Genomic DNA, 18,580 nt, shown 5'->3' with positions numbered 1-18,580 from the left:
TAGCTATTTCCGAGCCTCGACAATAATGTACTATTAAAAAAAATACGCACCGGGAGTGCCGACAGAAGTGAAAACGAACGATTACGTGTATTTTTTGAATTAGTCTCATTACATATTTCGCAGTTTTCGAGTTTAGTAATTATTTGACTTTCACTTTCACTTTGACTGACTTTGATTTTGACTGACTTGACTTTGACTTTTTTTTGTCTAATAAACGCTAGACATGTTTCGGCCCGTTTGTGATGATCTTCGACCGGAGCACCGAGTGCACCATTTCAACTAGTCAAACGCGCGACGACAATATACATACATCTTTTAAAATTATGAATTTTTTTTTACAAGTTCGAGTGTCACTGTCGAAATGAGGGAGTTTTAGTTAATATTTTATTAAGTACTCACCCTAGTGCATTGTACATTTTATTTTTTTGTTCATATTTTTTAAAATAAATATGCCATGTTATACTTTTTATAGCGAGGAATAATAGGGCTTTTTATGATTTTTTTAATTTCTTGTATTAAAAAAAAAAAAAAAAAAAATCTGAAAAAAAATTTTTGCATTTTTTAGGGTTCCGTACCCAAAGGGTAAAAACGGGACCCTATTACTAAGACTCCGCTGTCCGTCTCTCCGTCTGTCCGTCTGTCTGTCTGTCACCAGGCTGTATCTCATGAACCGTGATAGCTAGACAGTTGAAATTTTCACAGATGATGTATTTCTGTTGCCGCTATAACAAGAAATACTACTACTACTCGCACTTGGCCGGTTTTTTTCAAATTATTTATATGAAACCTTTAAAGTGGCATACGTCATTTTTGAGTTGAAGGAATTTCGATTTTATTTTAATTAATTTAATTCCAAATTTAAATGACGTTAATTGTCTGTATATTTTACCTCGTATTATACCGCAGTAGTAGGACTCGTATGTACTCGTACAGTCGCCATCAGATATATCGGAGCGGTGGGGGTGCTTAAAAATATCTGAACACGCACTTAACGCCTTGACAATAGAGGCGTGCTCAGATATTTGTGAGCACCTTGGTCGCTCCGATATATCTGATGGCGACTGTACATACTGCTCCATTTTATAAAGCCTAGGTCAACTTTTTTGCACTGAATCGGCGAAATAGATATAATGTTTAATTTGGATACCATATTAAGTTGGGAAAAACTGTCTTTTTTCACGATATTATAGGATGCAAATGAACAGATAAATCTCCTGCCGGCGACATTTTATCTGGTGTCTTTTTAAGGATTTTTCACTAGATACTGTAATATTGCAGTTTTCATCACCAAAAAGCACGTTCTAGCCTACTTTTATTTAACACCAAGGTTTACAGTATTTCAGAAATTGTAACTCTGCCAAGTGTCCCGTGTATTAATACTGAGTACTACTTATACGAGATTCATGGGCACTTCGTGCCGCGCGGTTCCTGAATACGAGATAGACATGAACATGTTCAAGGGACCCACCCATTGCCAGTCCGCCGGACGATATCAGCCTGTCAGTTAGAACAAAAATGTGACTGTTCCGAACAACTGGCAGGCCGATATCGTCCGGCGGACTGGTAATGGGTGGGCCCATTCAAATTTTTTGTTCTAACTGACAGGCTGATATCGTCCGGCGGACTGGTAATGGGTGGGCCCCTGTAGGCTGCGTTTCGACCGGAGCTGTGCGAGTATGTAGCGACCGATGTGTTTGTTAAGAACCAATAGAATAGAATATAGTGGGAAGATTTGATGACTGTGGATGAGGTCTTGGTGGCTCAGTTGGCAGAGCGCTGGAGTATCAATCCAGAGGCCGTGAGTTCAAGTCTCATCCAAGGTAGTAATTTTTCAACTTTTAAATTTATTTTAAGCTTAATAGCATTGATCACAGACGTTTCTGCTTGTTAAAAATCAATAGAATCACTTCATTTGTTTTCCTTGCTCAGTGTGCAGTGATTCTATTGGTTCTTAAAATCACATCCCTCGCTACGGCTACGCATCTCTGCAGGAAACGCAGTATTGAAAAGAAATAAATGTATAAAATAATAAATAATAAATAAAAAATAAAAAGCTTTTATTTCAGGCATTTACCCATATTGCGTACAAAATTAAATACTACTTAAGAACTAATTGACACTGTAAAGGGGTGCCAGTCATGTTAAAAATAAGTCTAAATCTAGGTTCAGTCATTTTCTGTTCTGATCCATGTGAACAGAAATCCAGCGCTTAAACACCGGACTCCTTATATCGTCAGAAACAGCCACAAGTATTTTGTTGTCGGAACAGCGCAGTCTCCTCCAGAACGAGGCAACGCGGGATCTAATTATCGCGAAAAAGTCGGGGACCCCCGCGTCCACGAACATGCCCGACGCGCTGCAGCACCGCGGCAGCCGCATAAGAGCTCGGAACGCGTCATTGTACTGAACTCTTATTCTGCTCATTGCCTTCTGCGTGAACGTTATCCACAGCTGAGAGGTGTACATGCCTAAGCAGTACGCCTTGAAGAGTGTGGTCTTTACATCCTTGCTGCACTTAGAAAACCGTCGAGCGAGCATGTTGCCTCTGACGGCGAGGGCCCTCCGCTCGCGCTCAATATCATCGTCGTCCTGCAGCCGTTCCGTCAACAAATGTCCTAAATACTTGAACCGCTTAACAACATTAATTTTCGACCCATTTAAATACACCGCAGGTACGCTGTCCGGCCCAGAACCCGACGCGAATACCATCATCTCCGTCTTGGAAACATTATATTTCAGTCCATGCGCATTACCATAATGCTCACAGACCGAAAGTAGCCTCCTCATTCCCTTGATCGAAGGGCTGAGCAGCACCATATCGTCCGCATAACTAAGGTTGTTTACACAAACATTCCCTACATGACAGCCGACATTGGTGCCCCTCAGCTCCTCGATCAAGCCATTCACGTACAAGTTAAACAGGACCGGAGAGGTAACCCCCCCTTGACGGACCCCACACTCTAGCCTGTACTCGCTAGAGGTTGCGTCGCCCCATTTTACAATGTTTGTTTGGTTTCCGTACCAGAATCTCAGCAGATTAACTACTCCATTAGGCACTCGGGATGCACGTAACTTCGCCCACAAGGTGTCATAGTTAACGAGGTCAAATGCACGACTAAGATCTAAAAAACACGCATAGATCGATGTTTTGCGCGACGTGTAGTAGCTGACGGTGCTTTTTAGGCTGAATATAGCGTCATCTGTTGAAAGACCGGGACGGAAACCAAACTGCGCGTCATCAATTTTAATGTTCTTAAGCAGCTCAGGATGAAGAAGACGCTCTAATATTTTGCCTAGTATAGTCCCTAATGAGATAGGCCGGTAATTAGACGCAGAGCTAAGGTCGCCCGTTTTATTCTTGACAATTGGTACCACAGTGGTGCGCATCAATGCCTCAGGTAAGTAACTATATTTAATACACATATTAAACAGACGGCATAAATGTATAAAAATCTTGTCACTGGCCCAGAGTATGTGCTCGACATTGAGCCCGTCATGTCCCGGTGATTTACCACGCTTCATACTCAGTATGACTTTCGAGATGTCCTCACGTGTAAATTCTATGACGTCTTCGTCATGACTAGTTTCAGTATCGAGCACACGCTCCGCAGTCAGTGGGCTCACCTTAAATCTCCGCGCAAACAGCTCGGCGATACCGGACGGCTCCTGGCAGCCCTCCACGGATACAGGTAAACTTTGTTTATAATTCAATTTCTTAGTTGCGTTCCAAAACTTGCTGAAATTTTTATTTTTTCTATATAAGGCTAAGATATTCAATTTAATACTTTCCTCATTTTTTTGACACCATTTAAGTTTGTTTTTAAACACTGTACGACTTTCGCGCATATTATTGTATTCGGTACCGCTAGAGGGCCTCCCAGCAACCGTCCAGCACCGGAAGTACATCCTAGCTTTCTCGTGGCTGTCTCTGACGTGATAGTTCCAACCGGGCACCTTCCTATGGCGCCTCTGTTCACATGCACCAGAACTCACAATAGCTGCATTTTGGAGTACATCAATAATATGCCTGTAGTAATCATCAATAGTATCTAAATAATTTTGTAAGTGCACACAATGTAAAACATTGTCACAGTCACACGTAAAAAAATTCGAAAATAAATCTAAGTTACTATAGCAAAATTCACCATACATATTTATTTGACTAGTTGTCCTCTCGCCCCATTTTACATATTTTAACAGATCAGATGTACAGGAGGTGGTCAGCCCCATAGCAACGCCAGAGATATTACATACTATACTCAATGGATAGTGATCAGACGTCGTGACGTCATGAGTGACGTACGCATCTACAACTGAGTCCCAAGCAGCTCTGGTCGTCACGCAGTGGTCTAACCATCTCCTGCTGCCGGTAGCCGCACATTGGAACGTATACATATCACAGTCGTTACTTAATTTATTGTAATCGGCCCATTCCCACAACATGTCATCACAAAACTCAGCCAATTGTTTACCAAACCTCGCACCCGGGTGCGCGTTCAGATCCCCTAAAATGTAGGCAATTTGAACTTCCGAGTCGTCAATAATAGCACTAATCTCCGCTAAGCATTCCGTGAACTCTTCAACATTCTTATTATTATCAACGGGCATATAAATATTAACCACTAAAAATGAACTCGACTCGAGAAAAACACGAACCGCCTGTATTCTTTTGTTCGCACAAGTAACGGGAACAACGTTAGGAAACAACTTCTTGTTCCACATGATGGCGAGCCCACCGTGTGGTCTTCCACGGAGAATACCTTCGGACGAGTCCACTGAGGACTTTGCCACACAGCCAAACGACGTTTTTATTGCATGTACAAAGTTCAAGTCATGTTCCATTAGCCAGGTCTCCTGCAGAAGGATTAGATGTGAACTATCAGTCAGGTCCAGCACGGTCTTAAAAGATGTCTTGATGTTCTTACAATTAAAAGTTGTTATTACTATCTTCGAGGGTGTACTATCCATATTAGAGATTTAGTGGTTTGATTCCTCTCGCCGTGCGTTCACGGAATAGTCTGAATTTAATACCTTCGGGCCAGAAATCCTTACTAAGAAACGTATCCAATTTACGCCTAGGCACTGATAATTTAAACGAACAAAAGTCCGTGTCGTGTTTTTGTGTCAATAAATCTATTTTGGAGCATTCCTCGCCCTTATCTTTTACGTACTCCATTATATCATCCACAGTGGTCGATTTTTTCAAACGAGATACGTAAACAAAAGATGTTAGATCTGCTAGCTGCAATTTACTCGAGCCTTGCGCAGTGCCCGTCAAGTTATTATTATTTTTCTTACGCTTTTTACGCTCCACAGTTATAAAACTATCATTCATTATATCCCTCTGAGAATTACGGGGCTCATGCGTTTCCGACGTTCCTGTCGTACTAATAATATCTTTATATAGCGGTACGTGCACCTGTACAGGTTCGGGCAACTGGCTAGTTGTAGTCGAGTTAATAATTTGCGATAAGGAATGCGGCGCGCTTTGTTTACGTGTCGTACTGGGCGCAGGCGGTAGCTGGCTAGTCAGATGTTTACTTGTGCCGAGTTTTTGTGTTACAGCGGCAAATGATTGTGATGCTTTCTGTTGCGAATTCTTTTGCTGTTTACACTCACATGCACACCCATCTTTTTCCTTTAATGCATTCACTATGGACTTCACTTCATTAACTTCCAATTTCAACCCCTCCATTTCGCTAGATGAGCATGACCCACCACTTCTCGTGTTCTTTTCAGCTTTAATAACAGCCACATCGCTTCTTAACATTGCTATCTCCTTAAGAAAAGAAGTCGAGTCAATATAATTAAATGAAACGGGTGGAATCTTGTTTAAGTTTCTCGCCACAAAAATGGGGAGACTATCCGGCTCAAACTCCTTAATCATTTTTACCATTTCAAGGATACTTTTTTGCTCAGACCCTTCCTTTCTTCTCATGGATTTCTTATGCGGAGCTAACAATTTTAGAGCGATACAGCGAGCTTCTTCGACTTCTTCCCATGTATACGCAGTCATACATATTTCAGAAATTGCAGCTTCTGGCAACACGTCAACTTTGTTGCTCAGGAAAGCAAGTAGTTCATTAATAACGACTTTGCATCCCGAACACTGAGCGTCACAGTTCGTATTCGTATTGTTACGATGCTGCGTGTTCGCTTGCGCAGCGACAGGGGATCGAGTCGACATCGCGCGTGCGGCTCGCACGACAGCCGGCGAGGAACTGAAGGATAATAATAAATTGTAATTGTAATGTGTGAAGGAAAGAAAGAAATAATTGTATTTTCTTTCTTTCTTTCTTTATTGACCGTCTCCTAGCCAGGTTGGTAAGACCATTTACTTGTGTGGTCATCACGAATTGTTCCTGAGTTATGGATGTTATCTATGGATTTAAGTATTTATCTACACACGGTGGCTAAACAAGTGCATTGCCGTTGCCAGGGAGGGTTTGGGATTATACTGAGCAACTTTTACTCCCATACCATTTTTGGTCCCATACCAACTCCAAAATCAAGGTTTAGTTATGAAATTCAAAATGCGTCAACAACCCTATTGGCAACCTTGCACATGCACTTTGCCAGCTCTTTGTAGATTTAAAAGGATTAGCTCTGTAGACTGCTTAAGGAATATTCTCAAAATTAGAACCCAGGACCTTTATAAAGAACAAGTTCATTAGCAACTAAGCTAAGTCAAGTTATGACAACAGATTTAAGCGACAACACACTTAAGTTTGCAAATGGCGCCGACAAAACCGGCCAAGTGCGAGTCGGACTCGCGCAGGAAGGGTTCCGTACCATTACGCAAAAAACAGCAAAAAATCACGTTTGTTGTATGGGAGCCCCACTTTAATATTAATTGTATTCTGTTTTCAGTATTTGCTGTTATAGAGGTAACAGAAATACATCATCTGTGAAAATTTCAACTATCTAGCGGTCACGGTTCATTCCTGGTGACAGACGGACAGACAGACAGGGTCCCGTTTTTACCCTTTGGGTTCGGAACCCTTAATAAGAAAAGAAGTGAAGTACGAATTTTTACTCGCACTGAAAGAAATGTTTGCATAATGATAACAAAATATGTTGTTACAACTTACACAATAATTGGGACTTGCGAACTAACTATGTACATGACACCGCGACCAACAGGTCGTTTTGTGACCCATGAAAAACCCCCGTGGGATTTATGTAATATTATGCTTTTCGCTCCGTGCATGATTCTGTCGCCGCCCTAGTGAGCTTGGGACATATTGTTTATTTGAGAGTTGGCAGCTGCCATATAGTATGAAAACTGTAATTAAATAAATAAATAAATATTATTGGGCATTCTTACACAGATTGACTAAGTCCCACGGTAAGCCCAAGAAAGCTTGTGTTATGGGTACTCAGACAATGATATATATAATATATAAATACTTAAATACATAGAGAAAACACCCAAGACTCAGGAACAAATATCTGTGCTCATCACACAAATTAATGCCCTTACCGGGATTCGAACCCAGGACCATCGGCTTCACAGGCAGGGTCACTACCCACTAGGCCAGACCGGTCGTCAAATTCCGTCGTAATTCCGCGAAAGTTCATATTTTCACCTCGTCGCGCAATGGCGTCGCTTGTATTTCCCCCACCATCAACTTCACACATATGTAGACTATTAACACCTAAGAAAAAAATTAAATGTTTGTGGAAAATTTCCCAAATCCCCCTTTCTTACCCCCAACCTTTCATTACGGAACCATTCAAATGAGCTAAAAAGGTAAACATAAGGCCAATTATTTTAGTCAGAAGTAATTATAGCAGAGTTTAAGCTTTTAAGTTTAATTAAGATTTGCCGTCAGACGGCGCTCTGCATTTTTATCATGAATTATGTTTGCTTATGTTTATTTTGTACTTTACGATGGGTTTGTTTGTTCTTAGACTTGGCACAGAGCACGCGACTATTTTAGTATAACTTTTAGTTTAAGTATAACGTTAATTGCTAAAACGTAATCTAGACACGCGGTAGCGTGTCAAGCCAAGTTCAAAAGACGAGAACTGGCGATGCAGCTACTGTGTGTTAAGTATGTATTAAACAAACTATTTGGAGCCACTTTTGACTAAACCCTGCGTAACTCAAAATCTATTAAACATACGAGTAAACATATGAAATTTGGTTAATTTATTAAGATTAAAGACCCTTAAAGCTATCTAGAACTCCAAATTTCATGAACATAGCTCAGCCGGTTATTAAGATCACTGACTTAGTGACTGACTGACTCACCTAACATCAAAAACCTAACCCACTTCCAGGTGATCTAGAAAGTCGAAATTTGGCAACCAGCTGGGTAATTCTGTGGTTACGAACCTAAGATCAAGAAACAGTGTTTTGTTTTATGATTTGTAAAATTTTCCAAAAAACTTTTTATTACAATTCTGAACCTGCACCTTAAGCGTGAAGAGGGACAGATAGACAGACATACATATAGACAGATTTACTTCCGTTAAGCTATTTTATTGGTTTAACTCACTAGTTTTTAGTCACTCGCGCAACACGCGCCCATTATAAACGCTATAGTGCTCATGCACTGTTAGTGTTTAAAAATGGACATGGAAAAACACTTGAGTTAAAGCGTAACATTAGCTTACTGTTAATAATGTTAGTACGTAAACGAAATTAATAACTAGCTTAAATCTAAAATAGGCCCTTGAGGCATTGTACCAAGGATGCTGGCGGCATTTCCCCGCTGTATCGCAATGCTGATACGTTGTGCGAGAAAGCCGTCAGCTCTTCGGTCACCAGTTACGTCAACCAGACGCTTCGCGATTTCTGCAAACAACTTATGCGCGCTGGGACCCCATGGACCTAAGGTTTCAACTCCAAATGGAACGAAATGATACTCTCTACCGAAGCTCTTATATTTATTACGTTTTAAAATTTCGGCGCTTTCCGCCGCTCCGCCCGCTTTTACATTAGTCCATTGGAGGTGGGACGGTGCCAGTGTGTCTACGCAGGTAGCATCCCACACCAACATCCGTCCCAAGCTCCAAGGAACCAAGGACATCCCATCGGGCCTCTTGCCATCATCTCTGATAATGCCAGTCGGCTCAAGAAGAGCGGGTACATTGATGGTGGCAAGAGACCGACGGATTATGTCATTAAGATTACGTAGTACCACTGTATATAACATGATATATACTATCTTGTATGTAAATAATGTTAGTATGTCTTGCAACAGTTTAAATTCGAGAGTTACTTCCGCATCATCACTACATTGTATAAAACAGTCGCTTCCTGCTGTTTGTCTGTCCCTATGTATGCTAAAATCTTTAAAATAACGCAACGGATTTTGGAGTGATGCAAGTGGAAGGTTTATATGTTACATCAGCATTGGAAATTGGAACCGTGCGAAGCCGGGGCGGGTCGCTAGTTTATAATATTAGAAGGAATTGAATTATTTTTCTTATTGAATACCTACAACGCTCAATAAAAATATCCATTACCCTTAAACCGCAAATTTATGAACTAAGGAAACCCGAATATTCCTTACAATATCGCAACATTTTGGTATACTCGTTAAATCCAAAGAAAAAGAAATCAACCTGCAAAAACGTATGCCCCTTTCACAACAATACATCAAACATAAAAAGAAACTAAACTCGAATAAAGGCTGTGGCACCCAATGATGGAAGAATAGTTTAAAGGGCACTATGTTTATATTAGCTTCATACTTAGTTAAGACGTTTTTGGTTCGTACTTTACGCTGCTAGAACACTTTAAAAGGTCCTATCCTTCTATTACCTTCATAATTAGTTACAACCTTTTGATATTAAGGCTAGTTCGGATGCTGGCAAGGCGTATTCAACAGTTTTGCGCGCGCCTTCTCATCGTCAACCCCTCAGTTCATCCCTACCACTCAGGCGGGGCGCACGCCAATTTTTGTCAACCCCCGATGTATATAACACCGTTACGTATGCGAGTGTAGCTAAAGAAAAATAAGACGAAAAAAAATTCTGATTTTTTAATAAAAAACACTTTGAAAGTGAGTGTTTGTGAACAAATGTGACACTTGTGAGTGGCGCTGGCGTGTGATCAAAAATGATCACTAGAGAATCACTTTGAATCACCAAAGCCAGGTATGTATTGAATTGTTCTGTTATAACGCCGCGCGACGGTAGCAAACAAGCATATGACCAGCCTGGTAATAAGTGAACATTGTTGCCTATGGACAAAGTGTGATGAACTTACAAGGATTTATTATACAACTTTGGAAATAAATCAAATGATTTTATAAAAATTAATCACTACATAGTATACAACAAAGTCGCTTCCTGCTGTCTGTCTGTCCCTATGTATGCTTAGATCTTTAAAACTACGCAACGGATTTTGATACAGTTTTTTTTAATAGATAGAGTGGTTCAAGAGGAAGGTTTATATATATAATAAATCAACATTGCACCCGTGCGAAGCCGGGGCGGGTCGTTAGTGTAGTATAAATTACAATTTAGATTAACAATAAAAACAACTCCAGTTCGTGATCAGCAACGCAGGCTTCAGCAGGCTTTTATTAAATACTAGCTTTTGCCCGCGACTTCGTCTGCGTGGACTTAGTAACAGCAGCTAAAGTAAGCATAGCGCCTGGAAAAATTCTCAGAGCAATCATTCAATTTGAGCATATTATGCACACAAATTAGCAGGCACTTCATTAATTATCTCAATTCCACCCCGCTTTTTACTTTCTTAAGGGATGATTTTCGGGATAAAAACTATCCTAAGTCCTTCTCAGGGACTCAACCTATCTCTATGCCAAATTTCATCTAAATCGATTCAGCGGTTTAAGCGTGAAGAGGGAACACACAGACAGAAAGACAGACAGACAGACAGACTTTCGCATTTATAATATTATAGTATGGATATATAATATATATATAACATATAGAGTATATAGTATGGAAGTATGGATTTTGATTTGTATTTTTAAGTAACTAGTCACACTACTATAATGAGTTGGTCAAAGAAAGTCTAGTCTTTCTAAGATTGCATGCACTCGAGAAAATGGGACGAGAACCGCCGTGACGACGCCTCAAGGTCCAGGGCGTTATCCGTGCAAGCTGAAGACATCGGTTTGATTCTGGCCTCTGGAGGGCTTAGTCACTTTTTAGGGTTCCGTACCCAAAGGGTAAAAACGGGACACTATTACTAAGACTCCGCTGTCCGTCTGTCTTCTGTCTGTCTGTCTGTCCGTCTGTCTGCCACCAGGCTGTCTGTCATGAACCGTGATAGCTAGACAGTTGAAATTTTCACAGATGGTGTATTTCTGTTGCCGCTGTAACAACAAATACTAAAAACAGAATAAAATAAATATGCTCCCATACAACAAACGTGATTTTTTTGCAGTTGTTTGCGTAATGGTACGGAAACTTCCGTGTGCGAATCCGACTCGCACTTGGCCGGTTTTCTTTTGTATATGACATCAATTTGAAATGAATTGAATGAATTTCAGTTTATTAGATTTATTATGTTAGAAAACTAAGCTCGCGTCTTCGGGAGCTCTACGGCTATAATGGCCACCGTTATCGACGTGATAATTTCTGCTTAACCGCGCGTTATTAGAAAATGACATGTGAGTTTTGGTACAAGCTTTTATCGCAAATTTTATCGCTGACTTTTCTTTCCACAGGCAACTAATACTCATCTAGACAATTCAAACAACCCCAAACACTTTTAGTTTGCGTTGTTTTATCATAGGGTTCCCATTGCCACCTCCTGTCTATGATCAGATCAGCTCCATGTCAACATAATGTTGCATTGTCATCCGATTTACATGTTTGCGAAATTTCAGTTCAATCGAAATCGGTAAGTGGGTTAAATTTAGCTTTCAAGATTTGACCCACTCTAACTAACATAATTATGTACCTACATACTAACAAGGCAAGTTAAATAAGAGCTTGTAATAATAATGAAAAAATGAGTCGAGTCAGCAGAGGACTTTTATTTATTCATTCAATCAATCAATCAAAATCAATCAAATATATTTATTTGTATAAATAAGGGTACAAAACGGGTGTATACAAAGTTTTCATTATCATTCCTTATTTTACCATAGTCGGGCCATTTATTCCTTTATAAAACATAGCTTTACATGTCAAACAGTATTTCATATTTACAACTATTTATATGTAAGTTACATAACAAAACATCAGTATGGATAAAATATTAGGTATAAGATAATTATGTCGTCGAGACTACTTGAGTCTTTACCAACACTAGTAAGTAGTATTATTATGGTTGTAGTCTTAAAGGTTTTTTTCCCAGGTGGGGTGATTCGAACGAAATTTGGCGTATTCGATAAATAATTGATGCGTCGTATTCTCCGCGAAACGGAATTCTTATTCGTTCCCGAGTTTTCCGAAGAACCCAGTTATGAGAAAATGTTTTTACGAGTTTGGAATATTTTTGATTTGTGCGTTTATTTTTTTAATACTTATCTTGAAAAAGGAGAATATAAACGCTAAACTAGGAAAGATATGATGTTGATAGGGTTTTGTCTTTTTACTCTATTGTTACGTAAAAAGATTGGGTAGGAAATATTTCTTGAGTTATGTTTTTTGTATGTTCTAGGATTAAGACAACGGTTTAATATATTTTAATACAAAAAGATTAAACATTAAACATATGTATCACTGTCACTATACGCAATCACTGTCTTTGGATATTTGGTCTAGAAATTCGTGTCTGCATCGCGAATAAAACAACGCTTCAAAAGCATCTGCCATCCTGGAATTCTTATCCAAACAGGAATATATCGGTACAGTTCGTATTCTAAAATCATCGGTTATAGATTATTTGTTCTACATACAAGGACTTTTTTATATATTTTTGTTAACTTATTTTATCTACCTATAGGCAATGATAACTTTTAACGCGTAGTCTGATCCATTATTTTTGTAAGCTATATGAAGCTTATTCGAACCCGCGACTAATTTTAGTTAAAAGTCATACACCTAAAACATGGTCACCACTACATGTAGGTACCTGGATCAAATAACTTTAAAATACAATACAATACTCTTTAATTTGACACCTCACACAGTTTATAATTCATACAAGTACAGAAACAAATAATTAAGAGAGATTCATCATCATCATCATCATGTCAGCCGATAGACGTCCACTGCTGGACATAGGCCTCCCCCAAGGCTCGCCACTCCGACCGATCCTGTGCCGCTCGCAACCACCGATTTCCCGCGACCTTCACCAGGTCGTCGCTCCATCTCGTTGGAGGCCTACCGGCAGTTCGTCTTCCGGTACGCGGACGCCACTCCAGAACCTTCCGGCCCCACCGGCCATCAGTTCTGCGAGCAATGTGCCCCGCCCACTGCCACTTAAGGTTTGCAATTCTGCGAGCTATGTCGGTGACCCTAGTTCTACTGCGGATATCATCATTTCTGACTCTATCACGAGAGAGAGATTTTATTAAGAGAGATTAGCTCCTAGTTATTAGATCCTCAAATTTTTTGTAACAGCCTGTATAGGTATCACCTGCAGCTTGTTTTCGTATTTTTTTGTAAAATTTCTAAAACTCAAAAGACTAACCCCTTATTTATAAAACTTTACAAGTCTCAATTAGTTATTTTATGTTTTATCCCTTTCTTCTTTCTTTCACGTATTAAGTCAAAACGACATATTAAGATTTAATGGTTAATAGTTAACTCAGGGTTGCGCGCCATAAAACTAAAACGTACTTTCACATTTAAAGTACTGCCGTAATTTTTCTTAAAGACTTTACTGACAGCTCTAAAGAGGCTGCCCTAATTGGTCCAGCGTCATCATCTCAGCGGCCGGAGATGAAGTTTATGAGAGATCATTAATTAATCTAATCAGCTACAGACAGCGTGTTTTTATAATTAAATCCCTTTTAGCCTGCGATTAACTTAACTCCTTTTTAATTCAAATGACTGTACAATGGAATCTTTTGTTAGACGTTCAAAGGCCAAAGGGCTTTTGGAAAGTAAATTGATTTAATAATTTTGGAAGTTTCTTAACGGTTTTGCTGTGCCTTGTACTAACAATAACATGGATTTTTTTATTCGAAATAAAAATATTGAATTGAATTGAATATTACTTAAATAGATTTACAGTTAAATGATAATTTATAGAAATCAGTATAACGTTATTGAAGCGTCTTTGAAATCTAGTCTTCTTAATCCTAATATTTTCACCGCGATTTTAGAAAATTACTATGGTTTTTCCAAACTAGCTTAATTTTGATTCTTCCCCATTTAGGCTCAATTCTGAGCCCCAGGAACCTGGGGCCGAAATTCGAGTGACACAACATTACAGAAAAAAAAAACTATTAACAATGTCCCTAGTTCAAAAGCTAAACTATAGTTGTGATATTGTCTACACGATATGGTTAAACGATCAGTAAATATAGCTCGATGGAAACTAGAATCAAAAATTTTACACATTAGCTCATCTCACTTAGCTTTTAACACTTACAATGAAATCTTATTTCCAATTTTGAACAATTCCTTCCTCGACCTATTTAAATATCTGTTGCACTTCATCAAATATTTAAGTAACCAACTTATTGCATTAAATAAAACGGAAGGCGGATTTAATACCGCTAGAAATTCTAAAAGAAAAATTAAAACATCTATAAGGCTTCGCTTTCGTATTTCCACTTTTATAATATAGTATGAATATGGATGTTGCTTATGTTTTTTTGTTACTGACTTAATTTTGAACTTATTTCAGCTACCTTAGTAGTTAGTTTTAGTTCTAGTTTTAGTTTTAGATTTATAAGGCTTTACTGAAAATCAGAATCACGTCGTAGTGTGTCCTAGGATTCACTTCGGGACATCAAGCTGAGTGAAGACCTTTTAGCACAATTCTGTTCATCTAAATTAATTAATGTTTTATGCTAATTTTGTGCTAATAAATATTTCTTATTCTTATTCAGTCAGCACTCGCTGTTTTAATATTAAATATTATCTAACCCATTGCAATCACGATTATAGTATTTATTCAAACATTTGTATAAATGAGGTACGTTTCCGATGCATTCCAGAAAAGTATCGGCCTGTCCGGTCCGTGACTATATTTTTAACACTTCTGATAAATCTAAGAAGCCGATATTTGGCACGACAACTTTACGTTACGTTACGCTAGTAACTTAACTTAAAATTCAACGGTATATAACCGATATCTGCGGTTTATTAAAGTAGTTACGCGTCACTTTCCCGACAAAATAGATCTTTTTGTAGAATGCCCCAAGAGGCCTAAAAGAAGTTCTTGTATTTCTTCTTTTCATTTTCAATTGACTAATAGCAAAGATAGATATAACTCCGTAATAGATGGATACAGTCTAAGGAAAAAACGTGCCTCGAAAATCAAGAAATTTTTATTCTCGTTCAGAGGGCGCTACTAGTTTTGGCCTACAGTCGTATAGATGGCGTTGACGGTTTCGTTTGTTATTTAACAATTTTAACGCATATCAGTGAAAGAACATGGGTCAAAATCATAAAAATTATTAATGCAAATAAAAAAAATCATTTATCTATATTTAAATACATTTTATCGTATTTTTATAAATATTTATTTTTAGTTTTAAAGTGTGTCGACAGATGGCAGTGAATTTACTGGGGTTACAAAATTTACTATGACAGTACCGCTCTAGTATCAGTTACTCTATGCTAATAGTATACGTGTAAAAATTCAATACAAAATATTAAAATTTTACGTAGCCCTCTCTTCAATCGCCATCCAAAAGTGATTTCAAAAAGAGAAGTCAAATCAATGCATAAAGTGTATAAACTTATAAGGTCGCACTTTTATTAGGTATATCTGACTCATTTTATACAACAGGCATAAAAGAAAATGGCTGTCAGGCTAACAACTAGTTTTACTGTCACCTCTACCAGATCAGATTGCAAAGAGAAAAGCCAATTCTCTTTGAAAAGCCTTTGGTCTTTCATCTTTCTTTTACGTTAAGTAAAATGGAGCACCTGCTTACATTAAATATTACTTTGATGCAATATCTTTGTGTTTTCGTTAGATATAAATAAAGTTACCGATTGTCTATTTAAAGAAGAAGAAGATTCACTATAAACAATGTTTGGGATACACTGTTTTTGAAACACTACGCAGATGTTTACAGAAATAATGTTTCAGCTCACATAGGTGGACGGTCTGAGATACAATGAATTTGGCGATAAACAATAGTGTTTACCGCAACTGTTTCTGTGTCTCAGAAACACGTGGATTTCTGAATCACAAACCGTGTTTTTATACAAAATGTTTATAGTGAATACGTAGCTTAACTGGACATAATAGTTTAAAATTATTTTCATTGTCTTGTTTCTCTCCCTGGAGATACCACAACATATTATTATATAAGAAGTTAAATTGCAAAATCATTTTGAAGTTAAAATTAACCGCGCGAGAATACGATAAAAATTGAATGGGTTTTATAATGACACTTCTACTTATATATTTAGGTATCGCTGTTGCGTGTGGTGAAGCGCCTTATAATTGTTAAGAAAATACAAATTGTATCGCAATTTTCTTTGTTTGTTTGATAAATACTCAAATAAAATCGTGACAAAGGGGTCAGAAACAGGACAACGAAAATATTTTGATCCATTTATTAAATTGCCAATCCTTTGTTAAAGCTGCAATTTAATTTCAGACAGCGGCGCTCAAAACATTGCATTTCTTACTTATAAAGATATCAATCGTGACAATTCATTTCTGATATTTAAAATCTTCTGAGTCTTGGACTAACGAAAGCGGAGACTGAAAGTATAAATTTCAAATGTCACTCATTTGTCGTGTCAGATAAGAAAAATAATGATATGAAATGAAATGAAAATCTTTATTTTCAGGCAACTATTGGCCCATAGATAAATTACCTTAAAACTAGCATACATAATTATTATTTATTATTATAAAATATATCTTAAAACTAAAAACACAATTATGGCTGCGATGCAATTCGCAACCCCGCAGTGTCAGGGATCCAGCCGCGACACTCTTCGGCCAAAACTCCTTCTTGGTGAAGGTCGCTAGGTGTTCAGCCTTTAACGCTCACCACAAAAGAATTAAAATTCACACTGTGTCGAGCGCGACACACTGAGAATAATGCACTTCTTTTAAATAATGAGTTAATGTAAATTACTTTAAAAAATTATACGCGACAGTTACATTTTATTTTGGTTTATAAATTATTTATAGAAAACTTATAAAAATTAAAATCGGCAACAGATAAAAATATCCTTAAATGTCATTACAAAATCCCTTGACACTTGACCCTTTAAAATTATTACTTGCATGCGTGAAATTTGTAGTCCAATTACGCTTAATCTGCGCATAGCCATTAAAGTCTGCAGCTAACATAAAAGACGCCGTCTCATTAACATTAACATCAAACCTTTAATTAGTAGTCTCATTAAGCAGAAACGTGAATATCTCACGTCACGTTTCCGTCCCGGGGGACGATTTCAAGCAGGAAATAGAAAAACGATCATTTCAAAAGTCAAAAGCATTTATTTGTTCAACATAGGTAAGGTACATAAGAAAAAAAAAAAAGAAAAAAAAAGAAAAAAGAAAAGAAGAAGTGTTTTTATAACGAAAATTTGAAATCGTCGTAAAGGCACACCCATCCGGCATTTAGCTACGATTAAAAATTTTGTAAAAATATATTAAACGGCTATTAAATTAATAAAATTAAACATTGACACAAAAAAATATATAAACTTCAGTAAATATTTTAAAAGTAAAACTCGTTTTAAACTCTAATCACATATAAGCTTACAGTAAATAACAACCAAAACGCTTCCACGGGAAATACAAAATTACATATTATACATATACCTATAAACTCATTTATAACTACTTGAAAAAAACATTGAAGTTTGCCAGACTCATTATTTACTTGGCCAAGAAGAAGTTTGATTAATTTTGTCCAATTATAACTTATTTTTCACGATTATCCGACAAGAATATTTGTCAATGTCAGTCTAATTCATTTAATGCGAGATAACTAAGTACACGTAAGAGGGGCTTAAAGTAAGTTTTTCTTTATGTACCTATATACTAATAGCTGTAAATGTAAATTTAGTATTTATAAAAAAAAATGTTTATAAATACATAAGTAGATACTATTTGCATGTTATGTTACCTGTACCTGGCTATGCAGTTAAATGTAAAAAAAAATGTAATATTATGTTAAATTGCATGAAATAAAAGGCTTTATTTAATAGTAGTAGCTTTTTTTTTAAATCTTTATTAAAGGGCTTTTTCGAGTGAACGAATGAATATGTCGTCCCATAGTAGTAGCTTCTGAGCCATGGAAGTAAAAAATGGTGAAGGTTCTGGAGTGGCGTCCGCGTACCGGAAGACGAACTGCCTCCAACGAGAGTAGGCCTCCAACGAGATGGAGCGACGACCTGGTGAAGGTCGCGGGAATTCGGTGGTTGCGAGCGGCACAGGATCGGTCGGAGTGGCGAGCCTTGGGGGAGGTCTATGTCCAGCAGTGGACGTCTATCGGCTGACATGATGATGATGATGATGATGAAAAGGCTTTATTATTATTGTTATATT

At 37.8% G+C, this 18,580-nt stretch overlaps 1 protein-coding gene across 1 annotated transcript in view; it reads left to right on the top strand.

Annotated features, from left to right (window-relative positions):
* Window positions 1-10,027: 10,027 nt before the first annotated feature.
* LOC134745937 (5-hydroxytryptamine receptor) overlaps window positions 10,028-18,580 on the top strand; it is a 174,727-nt gene continuing 166,174 nt past the window's right edge. The window contains exon 1 of the mRNA XM_063680078.1: window positions 10,028-10,110. The gene's annotated coding sequence lies outside the window, so the exon portion shown is untranslated. The remainder of the gene's footprint in view (window positions 10,111-18,580) is intronic.

This window comes from Cydia strobilella, chromosome 12, assembly GCF_947568885.1.
Source record: "Cydia strobilella chromosome 12, ilCydStro3.1, whole genome shotgun sequence".
Lineage (NCBI taxonomy): Eukaryota > Metazoa > Arthropoda > Insecta > Lepidoptera > Tortricidae > Cydia > Cydia strobilella.
The sequence above is the reverse complement of the archived record's forward strand: the minus strand, read 5'-3'. Positions and strand labels throughout refer to the sequence as shown.